Source organism: Dama dama, chromosome 29 (assembly GCF_033118175.1).
Source record: "Dama dama isolate Ldn47 chromosome 29, ASM3311817v1, whole genome shotgun sequence".
Lineage (NCBI taxonomy): Eukaryota > Metazoa > Chordata > Mammalia > Artiodactyla > Cervidae > Dama > Dama dama.
The window spans coordinates 47,571,669-47,595,850 of record NC_083709.1 but is presented as its reverse complement, the minus strand read 5'-3'; positions in this window follow the sequence as shown (position 1 = coordinate 47,595,850).

The following is a 24,182-nucleotide window of genomic DNA, read 5'->3' as shown; positions in this document are numbered from 1 at the left end:
AAATAAAGGCTCATAATGTCTCTTGCTGACTATCTTTGGGGTGAGCACTTGCCTTTATACACCAAACATATGTAAGCACAGAAGTTACTAAATGTTCCCAGAAATCACTGGAAATTTCCCTCCAAGAAGTACACACATGTTGATGTTTCTTGGAATTCCCTGCAGCTGGTTTCTCCTCTCTGGTTTCCCTTCTCTGGTTTTAGACAGCCTTGGTCCCCAAAATCACTGGGCTAGAATTATACAATAAGTCCATTGTTCCAGTACTTCTCCCTGAAGGCAAAATTCAGGGGTTTGTCCTTTTTGTAAAAAAATAATAATAATGATAAATTATAGTCCCAGACTTAACTATGAGCTATTCTCTGTGTGGTTTTGATCTCTTAGAGGATTGTCCCAGCAAAAGTGTTTTTTATGGTTTTAACTTGGGAAGGTGGTGGTGGGGAGGAGTGGGCAGGGAAGAGGGAAGAGACTAGTGCATGTCAAATTCAGAGTTATCTGGCTCATTAGAATGAACAACGGTTCAGAGGTGAGGGACTGGGAGAGAGAATGGCCTGGAAATAATGACATTGAGAAATAGACCAAATTCAGTCAGTTCAGTCACTCAGTCGTGTCCAACTCTTTGTGACCCCAGGGACTGCAGCACGCCAGGCTTCCCTAACCATCACCAACTCCTGAAGCTTGCTCAAACTCATGTGCATTGAGTCAGTGATGCCGTCCAACCATCTTGTCCTCTGTCATCCCCTTCTCCTCCTGCCTTCAGTCTTTCCCAGCATCAGGGTCTTTTCCAGTGAGTCAGTTCTTCACATCAGGTGGTCAAAGCATTGGAGTTTCAGCTTCAGCATCAGTCCTTCCAATGAATATTTGGGACTGATTTCCTTTAGGATGGACTGGCTGGATCTCCTTGCAACCCAAGACACTCTCAAGAGTCTTCTCCAACACCACAGTTCAAAAGCATCAATTCTTTGGTACTCAGCTTTCTTTATAGACCAACTCTCACATCCATACATGACTACTGGGAAAACCATGACTCTGACTAGATGGACCTTTGTCGGCAAAGTAATGTCTCTGCTTTTTAATTACTGCCCAGGTTTGTCATAGCTTTTCTTCCAAGGAGCAAACGTCTTTTAATTTTATGGCTGCAGTCACCATCTGCAGTGATTTTGGAGCCCAAGAAAAGAAAGTCTGTCACTGTTTCCACTGTTTTCCCATCTATTTGCCATGAAGTGATGGCATGATCTTCGTTTTTTGAATGTTGAGTTTTAAGCCAATTTTTTCACTCTCCTCTTTCACTTTCATCAACAGACTCCTTAGTTCTTCTTCACTTTCTGCCATAAGGGTGGTTTCATCTGCATTTCTGAGGTTATTGATATTTCTCCTGGCAATCTTGATTCCAGCTTGTGCTTCATCCAGCCTGGCATTTCGCATGATGTACTCTGCATATAACTTAAATAAACAGGGTAACAATATACATCCTTGACATACTCCTTTCCCAATTTGGAACCAGTCTGTTGTTCCATGTTCAGTTCTAACTGTTGCTTCTTGACCTGCATACAGATTTCTCAAGAAGCAGGTCAGGTGGTTTGGTATTCCCATCTCTTTCAGAATTTTCCAGTTTGTTGTGACACACAGTCAAACGCTTTGGCATAGTCAATAAAGCAGAAGTAGATGTCTTTCTGGAACTCTGTTGCTTTTTCTGTGATCAATGGATGTTGGCAATTTGATCTCTGGTTCCTCTGCTTTTTCTAAATCCAGTGTGTACATCTGGAAGTTCTTGGTTCACATACTGTTGAAGCCTAACTTGAAAGATTTTGAGCATGACCTTGCTAGTATGTGAAATGAGTGCAATTGTGTGGTAGTTTGAACATTCTTTGGCATTGCCCTTCTTTGGGATTGGGATGAAAACTGACCTTTTCCAGTTCAGTGGCCACTGCTGAGTTTTCCAAATTTGTTGGCATGTTGAGAACAACACTTTCACAGCATCATCTTTTAGGATGTGAAATGGCTCAGCTGGAATTCCATCACTTCTACTAGCTTTGTTTGTAGTGATGCTTCCTAAGACCCACTTGACTTTGCACTCCAGTGTCTGGCTTTAGGTGAGTGATCACACCATCATGATTATCTGAGTCATTAAGATTTTTTTGTGTGTAGTTCTTCTATGTATCTTGCCACCAGTTCTTAATATTTACTGCTTCTGTTAGGTCCATACTGTTTCTGTCCTTTATTGTGCCCTTATTTGCATGAAATGTCCCTTTGGTATCTCTAATTGTCTTGAAGAGATTTCTAGTCTTTTCCATTCTGCTGTTTTCCTCTATTCCTTTGCACTGATCACTGAGAAAGCCTTTTTTTTTTCTTTTTGCTTTCTGTTTTTTTTTTTTTTTTTTATTAGTTGGAGGCTAATTACTTCACAACATTGCAGTGGGTTTTCTCATACATTGACATGAATCATCCATGGAGTTACATGTATTCCCCATCCCAATCCCCCCTCCCACCTCCCTCTCCACCCGATTCCTCTGGGTCTTCCCAGTGCACCAGGCCCGAGCACTTGTCTCATGCATCCCACCTGGGCTGGTGATCTGTTTCCCTATAGATAATATACATGCTGTTGAGAGAGCCTTTCTTATCTTTCCTTGCTATCCTTTGGAACTCTGCATTCAGATGAGTATATCTTTCCTTTTCTCATTTGCCTTTTGCTTCTCTTTTCTCAGCTATTTGTAAGGCCTCTTCAGACAACTATTTTGCCTTTTTGCATTTCTTTTTCTTGGGGATAGTCTTGATCACTGCCTTCTGTACAATATCATGAACTTCTTTCCATAGTTCTTCAGAAACTCTGTCTATCAGATCTAATCCCTTGAATCTATGTCTCACTTCCACTGTATAATTGTGAGGGATTTGATTTAGGTCATACCTGAATGGTCTAGTGATTTTCCCTATTTTCTTCAATTTAAGTCTGAATTTGGCAATAAGGAATTCATGATCTGAGCCACAGTCAGCTCTTGATCTTGTTTTTGCTGACAGTATACAGCTTCTCCATCTTTGGCTGCAAAGAATATAATCATTCTGATTTTGGTATTAATTATATGAAAATGTCCATGTGTAGAGTCATCTCTTGGGTTTTTGGAAGTGGGTGTTTGCTATGACTAGTGCATTCTCTTGGCTAACTCTGTTAGCCTTTGCCCTGCTTCATTTTGTACTGCAAGGCCAAACTTGCCTGTTACTTCAAGTATCTCTTGACTTCCTACCTTTGCATTCTAGTCCTCTATGATAAAAAGGACATCTTTTTTTGGTGTTAGTTCTAGAAGGTCTTGTAGGTCCTTATAAAGCCGTTAAACTTCAGCTTCTTTGGCATTAGTTGTTGGGGCATAGACTTCGATTACTGTGATATTGAATGCTTTGCCTTGGAAATGAACAGAGATCATTCTGTCATTTTTGATATTGCACTCAAGTAGTGCATTTCAGACTCTTTTGTTGACTATGAGGCCTACTACATTTCTTCTAAGTGATTCTTGCCCACAGTAGTAGATATAATGGTCATCTGAATTAAATTCACCCATTCCTGTCCATTTTAGTTCACTGAATCCTAAAATGTCGATGTTCACTCTTGCCGTCTCGTTTGACCATTTCCAATTTGCCTTGATTCATGGACCTAACATTCCAGGTACCTATGCAAATTTGTTCTTGACTGTGTCGGACTTTACTTCCATCACCAATCACATCCACAGCTGTGTGTTGTTTTTGCCTTGACTCTGTTTCTTCATTCTTTCTGGAGTTATTTCTCCACTCTTCTCCAGCAGCATATTGGGCACCTACTGACCTGTGGAGTTCATCTTTCAGTGTCATATCTTTTTGCCTTTTCATACTGTTCATGGGGTTTTCAAGGCAAGAATACTGAAATTGTTTGCATTCTTTTACCTAGTGGGCCCCATAATTGCTACAGTGTTGTCATAGCAAAACACTGGAAATTGTTGTGGATTGTTAAATAAAATGGCCCATCCACACAGAGGAAGCTATAAAGAGAAAAGAGAAAGAACTGTGTATTCTTCTGTGGAGTGATTTCTAACACATATTTATCAGTTGAAAACTGACATGAAGAAAATTCTGTATAATATGATACTGCTTATCTAAAAAAGATGAAAGAAGAGAGAATAAAACTATATTTTATAAAATAAGGATAAACTAAAAACTTAAAAATATCTGTCATTTATATGGGAGAGGGAAGGGATAGGATAGAAAGGATGGAAACAATAGCTACATTTTTCTACATATACTTGTGTTTTGTAAATTTTACCTAATTGTGAAACAAAGTTAAAAATTTTTTAAGTCCCTAAAATTGGAAGCAAATGAAACAAATAAGCCTAAGTCTATAATGAGTAGATGGCATAACTACAGAGAGTGGAACTATTTTAAGGCTTTTAAAACATAGGAAATTCCCTATACATCCCTTCTGGTGTATACTCTGGGGAGAAAAACAAATACTGTAAGTTCTTTTTTATAAGTGTATTGTTGATGTTATAATTATTGTTCTGACACTAGTTTTGTGTTTTGTGGGATAAACCAAATGAGAATTATGTTAGGGTCCTTGGGAATCAGGTTTTTTGCGAGGGGGGCAATGGAAGCAGAGACACAAATGTAAGAATAATGGAATTAAATACCTTGAATCCTGAATGGAAGTACCACTACAAATTCACACTATATTTTTATCTTAAAAAGAAAAAGTATTTCTCTGCTTTGTCTCCTGAAAAAGACTAGAAACAAGGACAATACAGTAGGTTACCCAGATCTACTTAGTGGCCTACAGTTCCCACTAAAAGAAGTCAGAACTTCTTAGGAAAATGATTGATTTTAGATGAGAGACAGAAAAGATACAGGTTGATTCTGGAACACCATCTCATCCAAGAAAGCAAGGATGTTATTAGGATACACTTGAATAAAGCAAAAATGTTTAGCAACCAAGTAAAGAGTCACTTCTTGGGACTTGCCTGGTGGTCCAGTGGCTAAAACTCTGTGCTCCCAATGCAGGGGGCCCAGGTTCAATCCCTGGTCAGGGAATTAGATCCCACATACCACAACTAAGAATTCACATGCCACAGCTAAAGATCCTGCATGCTGCAACTAAGACCCAGTGCAATTAAATAAAATAAATAAATATTTAAAAGAAAAAAAGAGAGTCACTTCTTAGAGAGAGGGGATAATTTGGTTATTATTAAGTATACTAACTGCAGTGATTTGAATCACATCAAATATATTTAAATTAATGAGCTCATAAAGGCTCACATACTCCCAAATCCCCAAAGGACACCTTTGTAGAACCCATTATTTTGAAAATCGGTAGATAAATGAAAAGGAACAAATGCAGATCTTACGTTTCCTCCGTGAACTGCACCTCAGCTAGCCAGATACTAGATGAGAAGAAGTTTCTCTTCATGGAGATATTCGACTTAATAAATGAAAAATAAATAATTGAGTTTGAAAAGTACCATTGTGCAACCCCTCCTGATGAATTAATGGAGGTAGGCAATGGTCATCCCTGGCTGCCAATATGAAAAAGAAGAGTCATCTAGACATTCTATGCCTCATGACAGAGGTGCACATCCTACCTATAGAGGATGCCTTCTGCTCCCCAGTGCCCCATTACCCCAGATTTGATCCAGAATCTTCTGAGTCCTCTAATATCTGTTACTCTCAATATTTTTGTTCCTAGGAGATATTTGGCAATATCTGGAGATTGTTTTTTGGTTGTCCCAGTTGGGAAAGGGTAGTGCTCCTAGTATCTTGCAGTTAAAAACTGGAATTTCTGGAACTCTCTTGCTTTTTCCATGATACAGTGAATGTTGGCAACTTGATCTCTAGTTCCTCTGCCTTTTCTAAATCCAGCTTGAACATCTGGAAGTTCTCTTTTCACGTACTGTTGAAGCCTCACTTGAGGGATTTTGAGCATTACTTTGCTAGCATGTGAAATGAGTGCAATTCTATGGTAGTTTGAACATTCTTTGGCATTGCTTTTCTTTGGAATTGCAATGGAAACTGACCTTTTCCAGTCCTGTGGCCACTGCAGAGTTTTCCAAATTTGTTGACATATTGAGTGCAACACTTTAATAGCATCATCTTTTAGGATTTGAAATAAACCAGCTGGAATTCCATCACTTCCACTAACTTTGTTCATAGTAATTCTTCCTAAGGCCCACTTGTCTTCACACTCCAGGATGTCTGGTTCTAAGTGAGTGACCACACCATTGTATTTATCTGGGTCATTAAGACCTTTTTTGTGTAGTTCTTCTGTGTATTTTTGCCACCTCTTCTTAATCTCTTCTGCTTCTGTTAGATCCTTGCCGTTCTGTCCTTTATTGTGCCCATCTTTGCATGGAGTGTTCCCTAGGTATCTCCAGTATTCTTGAAGATATCTCTAGTCTTTTTCATTCTATTGTTTCCCTCTATTTCTTTGCATTGTTCACTTAATAAGACTTTCTTATCTCTCCTTACTATTCTCTGGAACTCTGCATTCAGTTGGGTATATATTTCCCGTTTTCCTTTGCTTTCTGCTTTTCTTTTTTCTCAGCTGTTTATAAAGCCTCCTCAGAAAACCACTTTGCCTTCTTGCATTTTTGTCTTCCTTTGGGATGGTTTTGGTCACCACCTCCTGTACAATGTTATGAACCTCTGTCCATAGTTCCTCAGGCACTCTGTCTACCAGATCTAATCTAATAATGATCAAAATCCTCAGACTAGGCTTCAACTCTATGTGTACCAAGAACTTCCATATGTACAAGCTGGATATAGAAAAGGCAGAGGAACAAGAAATCAAATTGGCAACATCTGTTGGATTAAAGAGAAATCCAGGGAATTCTAGAAAAACATCTACTTCTGTTTCATCAACTATGCTAAAACCTTTGACTGTGTGGATCACAACAAACAGGAAAACTTCTAAAGGAATGGAAATCCCAGACCAGCTTACCTGCCTCCTGAGAAACCTTTATACAGGTCAAGAAGCAACAGAACTTTATACGGAACAACTAACTGGCTCAAAATTAAGAAAGGAATATGTTAAGGCTGTATATTGTCACCCTACTTATTTAAATTATATGCAGAGTACATCATGCGAAATGCTGGGGTGGATGAATCACAAGCTGGAATCAAGATTGCCAGGAGAAATGGCACCAACCTCAGATATGCAGATGATACCACTCTAATGGCTGAAAGCAAAGAACTAAAGAGCCTCTTAAGGAGGGTGAAAGAGGAGAGTAAAAAAGCTGTCTTAAAACTCAACATTCACAAAAGCAAGATCATGACATCCAGTCCCAACATTTCATGGCAAATAGATGGGGAAAAAGTATAAACAGTGACAGATTTTGTATTCTTGGGATCCCAGATCACTGTGGACAGTGACTGCAGCCATGAAATTAAAAGATGCTTACTCCTTGGAAGGAAAGCTATGACAAACCTAGACAATGTATTAAAAAGCAGAGACATCACTTTGCTGACAAAGGCTTGTATAGCCAAATATGAAAGTTGGACCATAAAGAAGGCTGAGTGCCAAAGAATTGATGCCTTCAAACTGTGGTGTGTCTGAATCTTTGCAGCCCTATGTACTTTAGCCCGCCAGGCTCCTCTGTCCATGGAATTCTCCAAGCGACAACACTGGATATGAATCTTTTACAAATATTTACAGATGAAATGTTATGTTGTCTGGGATTTCCTTCAAAATAATTTAAGATGAACATGGGTAGATGGATGGAGGTCTAGATGAAGTAAAATTGTATGTGAATTAGTAATTGTTGAATGAGGTACATAAGTACATGAGGGTTCACTCTCTAGTATGTTAAAATGATACACATAAAAAGACTTTAATCATATATTTTGTAAAATGATGGTGATAACAGATGGTAGTTTTTTTAAAATGTCCTTTACTTTAAAATTAAAAGGTAGCATCTTTCTTTGTCAGTGTATTAACTATCTATTACTGCATAACAAATTATTCAAGAACTTTGTACCTTCAAACTATGTTATCTCATATGGTTTCTGAGTATTAGGAATCTAAGGGTAGTATAGCTTGATGGTTCTGGGTCAATATCTGTCCTAAGGCAGTAATCAAGATATTGGCTGAGGCTGCAGTCACCTGAGGGCCTGACTGATCCTGGGTGTCCCTCTTTCAAGCCAGTTCACTCACATGGCTATTGACTGGAGGCCTCAGTTCCTCGTCCTGTGGCCTCTCTGTAGGGTTGCTGGAGTGACCTAATGTCAAGGCAACCAGCTTCCCTCACAGAGAGAAATCCAAGAGAAAGAACAGGTAGAAGGCCGCAGTGTTTTTTATGACCTAGTCTTAGAAGTCACACTGTCACTTCTGCCATATTTTATTCGTTAGAAGTGAGTCAGTGAGTCGAACCACACTCAAAGGAAGGTTAATTAGAATCTACCTGTTGAAGGGCATATCAAAGAATTTTTGACATTTTTAAGCCACCACAATTGATCTCCTTCTTTTTCCTTTTAATTTTATAGGTCTGTAACATCCAAAAGTGATAAAACTTTAGTCTCAGAAAACCCCTTCTAATATAAAATAAACTGCAGAGCTGGTTTTCAGTAAATTGAGGGACTGTACCTACATTTTACTCATGAGGTTAAGGTGCCTTCTTACTTATTATCAGAAGAGTCAATCTAAATTCTAGTACTATACAATAGTAAGTTATTTTGAAAAGTGAAAATGATATGTTGAAACAATTTGAAAGAAACATGTAAGGATGAAAATTCCCAGTTAAGAAAGTACTGAAGGGTAGGATAAATTCTGAAGGATAAATTCATTTGTAATATCAACAAAAATGCTCAGTGGGGTGAGAGGAGACCAAATATATAGGACTGTTACCAGCAATGAACAAAGGCCAACTCTTAGCTTCTCATCTTCCAAATATCCCCAGGCTTATCATAATGAGAAACATTCATAGTAGCTGGATATAATCCTATAGTTTGCTTTATTGAAAACCTTGTCTTGTGCAAAATGTGTGCTATAAGCTAAATAAGGGTACTACTTCCTCTGTACCCTCCAGAACTTCATACTGGCTTATAGCTACTCTCATATCCCTTGTAACTTATTTTCTGCATGTCTTTCATCTCCATCATGTCAGAGAATCTGAAAGCATAGTTCTTGGACCCCTTGCAGCATGAACACCTGGGAAATTTTAAAGATGCATTTCTAGAGCCGATCCCACACCTAACAAATTAGAAAATCTTAGATTGTGTCCCAGGAGTGTGCATATTTAATAAGAGCTCCAAGGAATTTTTGGTACAGTGAAGTCAAGAACCACTAGATTAGGCTGTGAATATATTGGAAACGGTCTGTATCTTGTTCATCTCTACATTCTTCGTCCTTTATCTTATGTCCTTGTACATTTGTTAGCATGGCCAACCCTGGCACTCTAGTAGGTGTTAGATAAATGTTTATGGAATTGAATTGAGTTGGGAAAATATCTACATATTATGAAGTTTTAACTTCACAAAGTCATGAAGAGATTCTGGGTGATGAGACTCTTGTGTGGGTTTGATAAAGTTGTCACGTATTGTTTTGCCTATCTAGCATCTGTTACCTCTTATGATAACAGAACTTTAATTTTCTTTAGGGGAGTCACTGCTCTCTGTTGCTCCATTCTTGTAGTTTAAGAGACACTGATGCTACTTTCTCTATGAAGGGTGTGAGCATGTGACTTAGATTTGGCCAATCAGAGCACCATATTCCTGCAGACAACAGTGATTGTGTCACAAATGGGTATGTGATCCAAGCAGGGCCAATAAGAGCTCTACTCTACATTTGCTGATGCTATTGGGAAAAAAGTGGCTTATTCATGCTGAGTTTGCTCTGCTGGTAGAACATGAGTTTGGATTTTCTAATGACCATTTTTGCCTCCCTCTGATGTACTTTCTGTCTCTGTAGATTTGCCTGTTTTGGACACTGCGTTTAAATGGAATTTTACAAAGACTGTGTATGTGTGGATAGCTTCTTTCACTTGACATACAAAGTTCATGCATGATGTAGCATGTATCAGTGCTTCTTTCCTTTTTTGGCTGGGTAATATTCCATTATGAATATACTCTATTTTGTTTATTCATTTAGCAGTTAATGGGCATTTGAATACCTTTTAAGTTTTTACCTTTTTTTTTTAAACTTTTGGTTCTTATTTATTTATGGCTGCACTGGGTCTTCGTTCCTGCATGTAGGCTTTCTCTAGTTGTGGTGCAAGGGCTTCTCGTTGCTGTGGCTTCTCTTGTTGCAAAGCACAGGCTCTAGGCTCACTGGCTTTAGTAGTTGTGGGATGTGGACTCAGTAGTTGTGTCATATGGGCTTAGTTGCCCCACAGAATGGGATTTTCCTGGACGAGGGATTGAACCTATGTCCCCTGTGTTGGCAGGCAGATTAATAACCAATGGACCACCTGGGAAGCCCCCAATTAACTTCTGATGAATCAATAAATTCCTTTTTATGGTTAAGCATTTTTAATACAATGAAAGACTTGTTCTGCATAAAATATTGGGCCATATGATTGGGATTTGATGGAGGCAGTGAATAAAATATAGGAACTTAAGACAGTTCTAGAAAATCAAGAATGTATGATTTATGTAACAAAGCCACATTTATGTATTAGGCATCACTTCACACTGCAGGTTTCATAGTTGTAAATCCTAATGTTTCATAATTGTGATATAATGCTTGTTGCTTTAAGATTGGCAACTGGTGGGAGTTACCTGGTGGTCCAGTGGTTAAGACTCCTCGCTTCTACTGCAGGGGGCACAGGTTCCATCCCCAGTCAAGGAACTAAGATCTCATGCTGTGTGGCATGACCGAAAACAAACAAAAGGTTTGCAACAGGTGCCTTAAAAATTATACTCTGACTGTTTGTCACCTGCTGATTATCCGCTTTTCTTTCATTTTCACAGTCAATGAAGAGAATTTATGATTATCTGTGAAAGACAGTTTCCCCCACCCAACTCCTCTCCCAAAGGCTATGAAACAAACACAGAAACTTTTTCACATTTTAATATTTATTTTTATTTATTCATTTGACTGCACTGGGTCTTAGTTGCAGCCCACAGGATCTTCTATCTTTGTATGGCATGGGGAATCTTTAGTTCCAAACTCTTAGTTATGTCATGTGGGCTCTAGTTCCCTGCACTGGGAACTCAGTCCCCCTGCATTGGGAGTGTGGAGTCTTAATGACTGGACCACCATGGAAGTCCCCTCAAATTTTATCAATGTTTTTCCTGCTAACAATTATAGAAAAACAGAAGTTAAATATCATAATCAGGGGGCTCTGAGAATCCTAAGACATCTTTAAAAGCATTAGTGATGGTTGTCCCTAGTTATCAATACACAATGACTCAAATAACCATGATGGTATAGTCACTCACCTAGAGCCAGTTATCCTGGAGTGTGAAGACAAGTGGGCCTTAGGAAGCATTACTACAAACAAAGCTAGTGGAGGTGATGGAATTCCAGCTGATTTATTTCAAATTCTAAAAGATAATGCTGTTAAAGTGCTGCACTCAATATGTCAACAAATTTGGAAAACTCAGCAGTGGCCACAGGACTGGAAAAGGTCAGTTTCCATTGCAATTCCAAAGAAAAGCAATGCCAAAGAATGTTCAAACTACCGTAGAATTGCACTCATTTCACATGCTAGCAAAGTAATGCTCAAAATTCTTCAAGCTAGGCTTCAGTAGAATGTGAACCGAGCACTTCCAGATGTACAAGCTGGGTTTAGTAAACAAGGGAATTTCAGAAAAACATCTACTTCTGCTTCATGGACTACACTAAAGCCTTTGACTGTGCAGATTACAACAAACTGTGGAAAATTCTTAGAGACAGGAGTACCAAACCACCTTACCTGTCTCCTAATAAACCTGAATGCAGGTCAAGAAACAACAGTTAGAACTGGACATGGAGCAACAGACTGGTTCAAAATTGGGAAAGGAGAACAACAAGACTGTATATTGTCTCCCTGCTTATTTAACTTCTATGCAGAGTACATTATGCAAAATGTGGGGCTGGATGAATCACAAACTGGAATCAAGATTCCTGGGAGAAATATCAGCAACCTCAGGTATGCAGATGATACCACTCTAATGGCAGAAATTGAGAAGAAACTGAAGAGCCTCTTGATGAGAGTGGAAGAGGAGAGTTAAAAAGCTGGTTTGAAACTCCACATTAAAAAAAGCTAAGATCATGCCATCTAGTCCCATCACTTCATGGCAAATAGAACAGGAACAAGTGGAAGCAGTGACAGGTTTATCTTTTGGAGCTTTGAAATCATTGCAGATGGGGACTACAGCCATGAAACTAAAAGATGCTTGCTCCTTGGAAGAAAAGCTATGATAAACCTAGACAGTGTATTAAAAAGCAGAGACATCACTTTGCTGACAAAGGTCCATAGAGTCAAAGCTATAGTTTTTCTAGTAGTTATATGTAGATGTGAGAGTTGGACCATAAAGAAGGCTGCGCACTGAAGAATGGATGGTTTTGAACTGCGGTGCTGGATCTCCTTGAACAGCAAGGAGATCAAATCAGTCAATGCTAAAAGAAATCAACCTGAATATTCATTGGAAGGACTGATGCTGAAGCTGAATCTCCAGTACCTTGGCCACCTGAGATGAAAAGCCAACTCACTGGAAAAGACCCTGATGTTGGGAAAGATTGAAGGCAAAACAAGAAGGGGATGGCAGAGGATGACATGATTAGATTGCATCACTGATTCACTGGACATGAGTTTGAGCAAACCCCAGGAGATAGTGAAGGACAGATGAGCTTGGTGAGCTGCAGTCCATGGGGTTAAACTGTCAGACACGACTTAGCAACTGAACAACAACAACTAGTTATCATCCAAATATAAATGGGACTTGGGCTTATATAGCTCAATAGTTCCAACCTTCTTAGATGTTCCCTTAGGAGAGAGGCATTTGTCATAGAAGGACAGACCATTTGACTTGTATTTCTTGAAACTCAGAAAGTCTATCATCTCCAACACCTTTAACACCTTTCATAAGACATTTAATCAGGTGTAGGAGAGAGCACAGGCTTTAGAAGTCAAACAAATCTGGGTTTGAAAACCAGTGTAGTACTTTTCCATTGCTATGTAACAAATTACCACAAACTTAGTTGCTTGAGCGTGCACTAATTATCTCACAGTTGCTGTGGGTCAGAAGTTCAGGCATGGCTTCATCGGGTTCTGTGCTTCAGAGACTGTCAACCTGGACTAGGTTCTTCTTTGGAGGTTCTACTTCTAAAACTTCAACTTCTAAACTAGTGACTTTACTTGGATGTGTAGCTTTATGTATTTCATCAAATTTGGAAAGTTTTGGCTCACATACTCTTTCTATCCGTGTCTCTCTCTCCTCTTCTGTGAGACTCCCATTATGTGTATGCAAACATATGCCTTTTTTTTTTTTTGGCCACACTGTGCTGCTTATGGGATCTTAGTTCCTGACTAGGGAATTGAACCCACGTCCCCTGCAGTGGAAGTTCAGAGTCCTAACCACTGGACCACCAGGGAATTACCCTCTTTTTTGTTGTTGTTAAGCTTCTCAAAGTGTGATCCTTAGGCCAGAAGCATCAATATCACTTGGAAAACTGTTAGAAATGTAAATTCTCAGGCCCTAACCCAGAGGTACTGAAGAAACTCTGGGAATGAGGCCCAGGAATATGAGCCCTCCAGGCAATTTTAATGCATGATAAAGTTTGAGAACCAATGTTTTATCCAGTTATAATTTATTAATATAGGCTAGCCATGCATGTTTCAATGAATTGATTAATTAATCAACTGTAGTCACAGTGATTAAACACCTACTAGATGCCAAGCACTGAACATACAATGAGATGACTTCTGCTCTAATTGATAGGATCCAGTCCTCAGGCACACTGGATCACAGAGTGTTGTTAGGAAGGCTGCCACATAAACAGGTTTCAAGAGGTAATAAGAGGGTATATATGTGGAAATGTACTTGTGACTAGTCATTGTGGGAGTGCAGAGAGGAGAGTGAAAAAGCTGGCTTGCAACTCAACATTCAAAAAGCGAAGATCATGGCATCCCATCATTAAGTGCCATCACTTCATGACAAATAGATGGGGAAAAAGTGGAAACGGTGACAGATTTTATTTTCTTGGGATCCAAAATCACTGTGGTTGGGACTGCAGCCATGAAATTAAAAGACACTTGCTCCTCAGAAGAAAAACTATGACAAACTCAGACAGCATTTTTAAAACCAGAGACATCACTTTGCTGACAAAGGCTTGCATAGTCAAAGCTATTATTTTTCCAGTAGTCATGTACGGATGTGAGAGTCAGACCATAAGGAAGGCTGAGTGCCAAAGAACGGATGCTTTTGAACTGTGGTGATGGAGAAGACTCTTGAGAATCCCTTGGACAGCAAGGAGATCAAACCAGTCAATGGTGAAATAAATCAACCCTGAATGTTCTTTGGAAGGTCTGATGCCACCTGATGTGAAGAGCCAACTCAGTGGAAAAAACCCTGATGCTGGGAAAGATTCAGGGCAGGAGAAGAGGGTGACAAAGGATGAGATGGTTGGATGGCATCACTCGTTCAGTGGACATGAGTTTGAGCAAACTCCAGGAGATAGTAAAGGGCAGGGAAGCCTGGAATGCAGCAGTCCCTGGGGTTACAAAGAGTTGGACACAATTTAGTGACTGAACAACAACAAGAGAAGGAGCACTGGAAATAAAAAGGCATCCTAAAATTGGAGCAGTGTAAGAAAGAGTTCCAGGCTGAGTTGACTAAAAGCCCATTGAACCATTATGATTTGAATAAAGGAGATGATAAGATAGCAGAGCTGGTGGAAGTGTGGTGTTGAGCAATTTTCTCTATAAACTGGGAAGAATGTGTTTCTACTCTGGCCTCTAAATCCATTGCTGAGCTAAGTACACTTTCATCACTATTGAAATGGGAGTAATCATGGAGGTAATTATAAGAGAAGATATTTATCATTGTGATATATATCAGTGTGAAAGAAGAATATATGAAGGGATTTTAAAAATTGTAATGGACAATTCTGAAAATAAGAGCAGAGAGAATTGTATCATTAAACCTCTATGTATGTACAACCCAACTTTTGAGGTAATTGTTGTGACCAAATGAGATCATGTGTATAAAGCCTTTATACAGAGCCTTAATATCAGTTCAGTTCAGTTGCTCAGTCATGTCCAACTCGTTGCGACCCCATGAACTGCAACATGCCAGGCCTCCGTGTCCATCACCAGCTCCTAGAGACTACCCAAACTCATGTCCATTGAGTTGGTGATGCCATTCAACCATCTCATCCTCTGTCATCCCCTTCTCCTCCTGCCCTCAATCTTTCCCAGCATCAGGGTCTTTTCAAATGAGTCAGATCTTCGCATCAGGTGGCCAAAGTATTGGAGTTTCAGCTTCAACATCAGTCCTTCCAATGAACACCCAGGACTGATCTCCTTTAGGATGGACTGGTTGGATCTCCTTGCAGTCCAAGGGACTCTCAAGAGTCTTCTCCAACACCACACTTCAAAAGCATCAATTCTTCAGTGCTCAGCTTTCTTTATAGTCCAACTCTCACATCCATACATGACCACTGGAAAAACCATAGTCTTGACTAGACTTTACAGGAATTAAGACCATCCCCAAGAAAAAGAAATGCAAAAAAGCAAAACGGCTCTCTGAGGAGGCCTTACAAATAGCTGTGAAAAGAAGGGAAGCAAAAAGCAAGGGAGAAAAAGAAAGATATAACCATTTGAATGTAGAGTTCCAAAGAATAGCAAGGAGAGATAAGAAAGCCTTCCTAAGTGATCAGTGCAAAGAAATAGAGGAAAACAATAGAATGGGAAAGACTGGAGATCTCTTCAAGAAAATTAGAGATACTAAGGGAACATTTCATGCAAAGATGGGCTCAATAAAGGACAGAAATGGTAGGGACTAAACAGAAGCAGAAGATATTAAGAAGAGGTGGCAAGAATACACAGAACTGTACAAAAAAGATCTTCATGACTGAGATAATCACAATGGTGTGATCACTCACCTAGAGCCAGACATCCTGGAATGTGAAGTCAAGTGGGCCTTAGGAAAGCATAACTACAAACAAAGCTAGCGGAGGTGATGGAATTCCAGTTGAGGTATTTCAAATCCTGAAAGATGATGCTATGAAAGTGCTGCACTCAATATGCCAGCAAATTGGAAAACTCAGCAGTGGCCATGGGACTGGAAAAGGTCAGTTTTCATTCCAATCCCAAAGAATGCTCAAACTACCACACAATTGCACTCATCTCACATGCTAGTAAAGTAATGCTCAAAATTCTTCAGTCAGGCTTCAGCAATATGTGAACTGTGAACTTTCACATGTTCAAGCTGGTTTTAGAAAAGGCAGAGGAACCAGAGATCAAATTGTCAACATCTGATGGATCATTGAAAAAGCAACAGAGTTCCAGGAAAACATCTATTTCTGCTTTATTGACTATCCAAAGCCTTTGACTGTGTGAATCACAATAAACTGTGGAAAATTCTTCAAGAAGTGTAATACCAGACCACCTGACCTGCCTCTTGAGAAACCCGTATGCAGGTCAGGAAGCAACAGTTACAACTGGACATGGAACAAGACTGGTTCCAAGTAAGAAAAGGAGTATACAAAGGCTGTATATTGTCATCCTGCTTATTTAACTTATATGCAGAGTACATCATGAGAAACGCTGGGCTGGATGAAGCACAAGCTGGAATCAAGATTGCGGGGAGAAATATCAATAACCTCAGATATGCAGATGACACCACCCTTATGGCAGAAAGTGAAGAAGAATTAAAGAGCCTCTTGATGAAAGTGAAAGATGAGAGTGAAAAAGTTGGCTTAAAGCTCAACATTCAGAAAACTAAGATCATGGCATCCGGTCCCATCACTTCATGGCAAATAGATGAGATTACAGTGGCTGACTTTATTTTTCTGGGCTCCAAAATCACTGCAGATGGTGATTGCAGCCATGAAATTAAAAGACACTTACTCCTTGGAAGGAAAGTTATGACCAACCTAGACAGCATATTAAAAAGCAGAGACATTATTTTGTCAACAAAGGTCCATCTAGTCAAGGCTATTATTTTTCCAGTGGTCGTGTATGGATGTGAGAGTTGGACTATAAAGGAAGCTGAGCACCGAAGAATTGATGCTTTTGAAGTGTGGTGTTGGAGAAGACTCTTGAGAGTCCCTTGGACTGCAAGGAGATCCAACCAGTCCATCCTAAAGATCAGTCCTGGGTGTTCATTGGAAGGACTGATGTTGAAGCTGAAACTCCAATGCTTTGGCCACCTGATGCAAAGAGCTGATTCATTTGAGAAGACCCTGATGTTAGGAAAGATTGAGGGCAGGAGAAGGGGATGACAGAGGATGAGATGGTTGGATGGCATCACCGACTCAATGGACATGGGTTTGGGAGGACTCTAGGAGTTGGTGATGGACAGGGAGGCCTGGCGTGCTGTGGTTCATGGGGTCGCAAAGACTCAGACACGCCTGAGCAACTGAACTGAACTGAACTGAACTGATTAAACGGAGTCTTTCAATAATGGCACGTGTACCAGTCAGGGTTCAAGCAAAAAAGCAAAAGAGGTTAATTGTAGGGATCTGATCTTATCAAGTGTGGGGGCTAGTTTCATAATCTATATGTGGCTCTTGTCTTTGTACTTGGTGATAGAGCTCAAAATCAACAGGGATGAGCTGGAAGCTGCATCAGTCGCTCACTGACTCCAAGCCTCTAACTTTAGTGACCAGCAGAAGACAGCTGTCCTTTATCATGGAGCCCATGACAATTGGGGCTGCTAGGATCAGGTAGGAGCTAGAGGACCAGTGAGCCTGGCTGCTGCTACATGCCAACAAGGTAGTTATGTGAGCTGCAAGGGAGCCTGGTACCTTGTAGTGACCTTTGAAACATAAAAAGTGTGGCTGTGACTTCACTTTTGCCTTTTAAATCTCATGTAAGTTGTTCTTTGCAGTTTGCTTGGCAACCCGCTCCAGTATTCTTGCCTGGAGAATTCCATGGACAGAGAAGCCTGGGAGGCTACAGTCCATGGGGTCACAAAAAGTCAGACGCAATTGAGCACACATACACAAAACTGAGAATTACGCACAGAAGGGGATTCAGGGACATGGAGTTTTGGTTATTCATCACTGTGTAACTAACTACCCCCAGAGCCATAGCTTAAAATAGTAACAATCATTTATTGAGCTCAGAAATAGGCAATTTGGGCAGGCCTCAGTGAGGACAGCTCATTTGTGCTACATATGGTGTCAGCTAGGGTGACTCCAAAGACTTGTCAGAGGCTGGCTGGGGACTGGAATCATCTGAAGGCTCCCTCACTCCCATGTCTGGCGGTTGATGCTGGCAGCTGGAACAGTTGGTGTTCTGTCTGTGTGGTCTCTCTGGCATGGCAGCTTCATGGTAGCCAGACTTCTTATTAGAGTTCAGAGTTCCAAAGACACGAGATAAGAGAGGCAGACAGACACCGACAGGCAGACAAAGCTTTTGTTCCGGTTCTGCCATTTATTAGCGGTGTCACTTTAAGCAAGTATCACTTTAAGCATTTATTCTCTCTGATCCTCAGTTCTCAAAAATCAGAACTTATATTGGAGTTGCTGAGAAGAAGACCCTTAGGCAATAATTTGAGTGAAAGTAGTTTATTTGGAAGTTAATCCCAGGAAATATCAGAAGGGAGCTGGGAAGCTTGCAAGGAAGCCAGTAAAAGGTACTTAAGCAAATAACCCATTTGGCAATGGAAGCTTAAAACCTCTGGGGAACCCTGGGGAACCACTGTAGAGCTTATGTCTCAGAACTAGGATATCACCTCAAACCAGCCATTGGGTGAGGACTGGGTGGAGGTGGAGGGTGGGGGGTGGGGGTGGGGAGTGGGAGGTGGCTGAGGGAGAATTAATTTCCAGCAGTTTTGCCCTGTTAAGTTCCACATGTGAGAAAAACCCTCAGACAAAGAGATACAGGTGCTGTTGGAGGAAAATTAAGCAGGTTTGCACAAAAATAGTAATAGCTGAAGGGATATGAACAGGGCACTGACAGGGGTTGATACAAAGAGTATTAGTTGTTTTTTTAATGTCGTTGAATAACTAAAGTGAGATAATACACAAAACGTCCTCTACTGGTGTGATGGTTTCAGTTTTTGCTTTGGGATCCTCCACACCAGGAGTCAAAGGAGGCATTCAGAGGTCTTGGAATTTTTAATACTGTCAACTTCCTAAAAGTAAGTCTCAACTAATGACATTAATGTATATGGATTACCACTTCCCTCAATGAACTTCACGGCTGATCATGTTAAACTCTGCATTGTTGTTGTTGTTCAGTAGCTAAGCTGGTTCTGACTCTTTGTGACCCCATGGATTGCAGTAGGCCAGGCTTCCTTGTCTCTCACTTCCCTGTCCCTCTCGCGGAGTTTGCTCAAACTCATGTCCAGTGAGTCGGTGATGCTATCCAACCATCTCATCCTCTGTTGCTTCCTTCTCCTGCTTTCAATCTTTCCCAGCATCAGGGTCTTTTCCAGTGAGTTGGCTCTTTGCATGAGGTGGCCAAAGTGTTGGAGCTTCAGTTTCAGCATCAGTCCTTCCAATGAATATTCAGGGTTGATTTCCTTTAGGACTGACTGGTTTGATTTCCTTGCAGTCCAAGGGAATCACAAGAGTCTTTTCCAGCACCATAATTCAAAACCATCAATTCTTCAGTGCTCAGTTTTCTTTATGATCCAACTCTCACATCCATACATGACTACTGGAAAAACCATAGCTTTGACTATAATAGGGATCTTTGTTAGCAAAATGATGTCTCTGCTTTTTAATATGTTTTCTAGGTTTGTCATAGCTTTCCTTCCAAGGAGCAAGCATCTTTAACTTCATTGCTGCAGTCACTTTCTGCAGTGATTTTGAAGCCCAAGAAGATAAAACCTGTCACTGGTTCCACTTTTCCCCCTTCTATTTGCCATGAAGTGATGAGACTGGATCCCATGATTTTCTTTTTCGAATGTTGAGTTTTAAGTCAGCTTTTTCACTGTCCTCTTTCACCCTCCTCAAGAAACTTTTTATTTCCTCTTTGCTTTTGCTATTACAATGGTATCATCTGCATATATTAGGTTGTTGGTATTTCTCCTGGTAGTCTTGATTCCAGCTTGTGATTCATCCAGCCTGGCATTTTGCACAGAAATATAAAGTAAATATGCAGGGTGAAAATTAACAGTCTTGATTTATTCCTTTCTCAATTTTGAAACAGTTCATTGTTTCATGTCTGGTTCTAATTGCTGCTTCTTGACCTGCATACAGATTTCTCTGGAGATAGGTAAGATGGTCTGGTATTCCCATCTCTTGAAGAATTTTCCACAGTTTGTTGTGATCCACACAGTCAAAGGCTTTAGCATAGTCAATAAAGCAGAGTAGATGTTTTTCTGGAATTCCCTTGCTTTCTCCATGACTGAATGAATGTTGGCAATTTGATCACTGGTTCCTCTGCTTTTCTAAATCCAGCTTGTATATCTGGAAGTTTTCAGTTCACATACTGCTGAAGCCTAGCTTGAAGATTTTGAGCATTACCTTGCTAGCATGCGAAATGAGTGCAAATTGTGTGGTAGTTTGAACATTCTTTGGCATTGCCCTTCTTTGGGATTGAAATAAAAACTGACTTTTTCCAGTCCTGTGGCCACTGCTGAGTTTTCCAAATTTGCTGTCATATTGTGTGTAGTACTTTAATAGCATCATCTTTTAGGATTTGTAATAGCTCAGCTGGAATTCCATCACCTCCACTAGCTTTGTTCACATTAATGCTTCCTAAGGCCCACTTAACTTCACACTCCGGGATGTCTGGCTCTAGGTGAGTGGCCACACCATCATGGTTATCTGGGTCATTAAGACCTTTTTTATACAGTTCTGTGTATTTTTGCTACCGCTTCTTAATCTCTTCTCCTTCAGTTAGGTCCTTATGGTTTCTGTGCTTTATCGTGCCCTCATTTCATGAAATATTCCCTTGGTATCTCCAATTTTCTTGAAGAGATCTCTAGTCTTTCTCATTCTATTGTTTTCCTCTGTTTCTTTGCATTGTTCATTTAAAAGGCTTTCTGTTTGCTATGCTCTGGAACTTTATATTCGGTTGGGTATATCTTTCCCTTTTTCTGTTGCCTTTCAGTTCTCTTCTTTTCCTGGCTATTTGTAAAGCCTTTGCTGTCAGACAACCACTTTGCCATCTTGCATTTCTTTTTCTCTGGGATGGTTTGGTCACTGCCTCCTATACAATGTTATGAACCTCTGTCCATAGTTCTTCAGGCACTCTGTCTACCAGTTCTAACCCCTTGACTCTGTTTGTCACCTCCACTGTATAATCATAAGGGATTGGTTTAGGTCATACATGAATGTGCTAGTGGTTTTCCCTACTGTCTTCACTTTAAGTCTGAATTTTGCAACAAGGAATTCATGATCTGAGCCACAGTCAGCTCTTGATCTTGTTTTTGCGGACTATATACAGTTTCTCCATCTTCAGCTACAAAGAATATAATCAATCTGATTTCAGTGTTGACCCTCTGGTGATGTCCATATGTAAAATAGTCTCTTGTGTTGTTCGAAGAGGGTGTTTCCTCTGACCAGTATGTTCTCTTGACAAAACTCTATTAGCCTTTGCCCTACTTCATTTTGTACTCCAAGGGTAAACTTGCCTGTTATTCCAGATATCTCTTAGCTTCCTACTTTTACATTCTAATCCCCTATGATGAAAAGGATATCTTTTATGGTGTTAGTTCTAGAAGGTCTTGTAGTCTTCATAGACTCTACAGATGACCATTATATCTACTACTGTGGGCAAAAATCCCTTAGAAGAAATAGAGTAGCCCTCATAATCAACAGAAGAGTCTTAAATGCAGTCTCAAAAATGACAGAATGATCTTTGTTCGTTTCCAAGGCAAACCATTCAATATCACAGTAATCCAAGTCTATGTCCCAACCAGTAATGCTGAAGAAGCTGAAGTTGAATGGTTCTAAGAAGACCTACAAGACCTTCTAGAACTAGCACCAAAAAAAAAAAAAAAAAAAGATATCCTTTTCATCATAGGGGACTGGAATGTAAAAGTAGGAAGTCAAGAGATACCTGGAATAACAAGCAAATTTGGCCTCGGAGTACAAAATGAAGCAGGGCAAAGGCTACCAGAGTTTTGCCAAGAGAATGCACTGGTCATAGCAAACACCTTCTTCCAACAAGAGATGACTCTACACATGGACATCACCAGATGGTCAATACCGAAATCAGATTGATTATATTCTTGTAGCCAAAGATGGATAAGCTGTATACAGTCAGCAAAAACAAGACTGGGAGCTGACTGTGGCTCCGATCATGAACTCCTTATTGCCAAGTGAAAAGTGAAAGTCACTCAGTTGAGTCCGACTCTTTGTGACCCCAAGGACTATACAGTCCATGGAATTCTCCAGGTCAGAATACTGGAGTGGGTAGCCTTTCCCTTCTCCAGGGGATCTTCCCAACACAGGAAATGAAACTAGGTCTCCCGCATTGCAGGCAGATTCTTTACCAGATGAGCCACAAGGGAAGCCCAAGGATACTGGAGTGGGGGGACTATCCCTTCTCCAGCAGATCTTCCCAACCCAGGAATCAAACCAGGGTCTCCTGCATTACAGGCAGATTCTTTACCAATTGCCCTGTCAGGGAAGTAGATCACAGTAAACTGTGGAAAATTCTTCAAGAGATGGGAATACCAGACCACCTACCTGCCTCCTGAGAAATCTGTATGCTGTCAAGAAGCAACAGTTAAAACTGGACATGGAACAACAGACAGGGAAAGTGGTACGTCAAGGTCGTATATTGTCACCCTGCTTATTTAAGTTATATGCAGAGTACATCATGTGAAGTGCTGGGGTGGATGAAGCACAAGTTGGAATCAAGGTTGCAGGGTGAAATATCAATAACCTCAGATACGCAGATGACACCACCCTTATGGCAGAAAGTGAAGAGGAACTGAAGATCCTCTTGATGCAAGTGAAAGACGAGAGTGAAAAAGCTGGCTTAAAACTCAACATTCAGAAAACTAAGATCATGGCATCCAGTCCCATTACTTCATGGCAATAGATAGGGAAACAATGGAAACAGTGAGAGAGCTTATTTTCTTGGGCTCCAAAATCACTGCAGATGGTGATTGCAGGCATGAAATTAAAAGACACTTGCTCCTTGGAAGAAAAGCTATGGGAAGCCTAAACACCATATTAAAAAACAGAGACATTGCTGACAAAGGTCCATCTAGTCAAAGCTATGGTTTTTCCAGTAGTCATGTATGGATGTGAGAGTGGACTATAACAAAAGTTGAGCACTGAAGAATTGATGTTTTTGAACTGTGGTGTTGGAGAAGACTCTGAAAAATCTCTTGGACAACAAGGGGATCAAACCAGTCAGTCCTAGAGGAAATCAGTTCTGAATATTCATTGGAAGGACTGATGCTGAAGCTAAAACTCCAATACTTTGGCCACCTAATGCGAAGAACTGACTCACTGGAAAAGACTCTGATGCTGGGAAAGATTGAGGGCAGGAGGAGAAGGGGACAACAGAGGATGAGATGGTTGGATGGCATCACTGATGCGATGGACATGAGTTTGAGCAAGCTCAGGAGTTCGGTGATGGACAGGGAAGCCTATTGTGCTATAGTCCATGGAGTCACAAAGAGTCGTACTCTACTGAGGGACTGAACTTAACACCTCTAATAGCCTATAGGAGTTCAGACCTTCCAGCGGTTCCTCATAACTCTTAACCCACATAAGACTAGCCACCTTCTTGAATCTTACTCAAACTCTGACCCCTTCCAGAAGCCCCTCTTTCCCCGTATGTTCTGGAACTCATGATCTGGTAATATTTCCCAAGAATAGCTGCAAACCAACTGTATTATGGAATTGAACTCCCAAGGCTGCAGTCATTTTATACTTAACTGTGTTATCTTAGAAGATTTTTGAACAGAGGAGTGACATAATCCAATCTTTGCAAAGATTTTGGTGTGCACGATTAGAAGATGACAGGAAAGAGGGAAAAGCTGTGTGTGTCCAAGGTATTACAGCTACCCATTTTGAGGCATGAGAGGCGGGAGGACCCGACTTGGCATGAAGCACGGTGACAGTAGAGGAAGCCACTGAGGTGAAAGTGGCAAAGCTTCGTGTCTAGTAAACA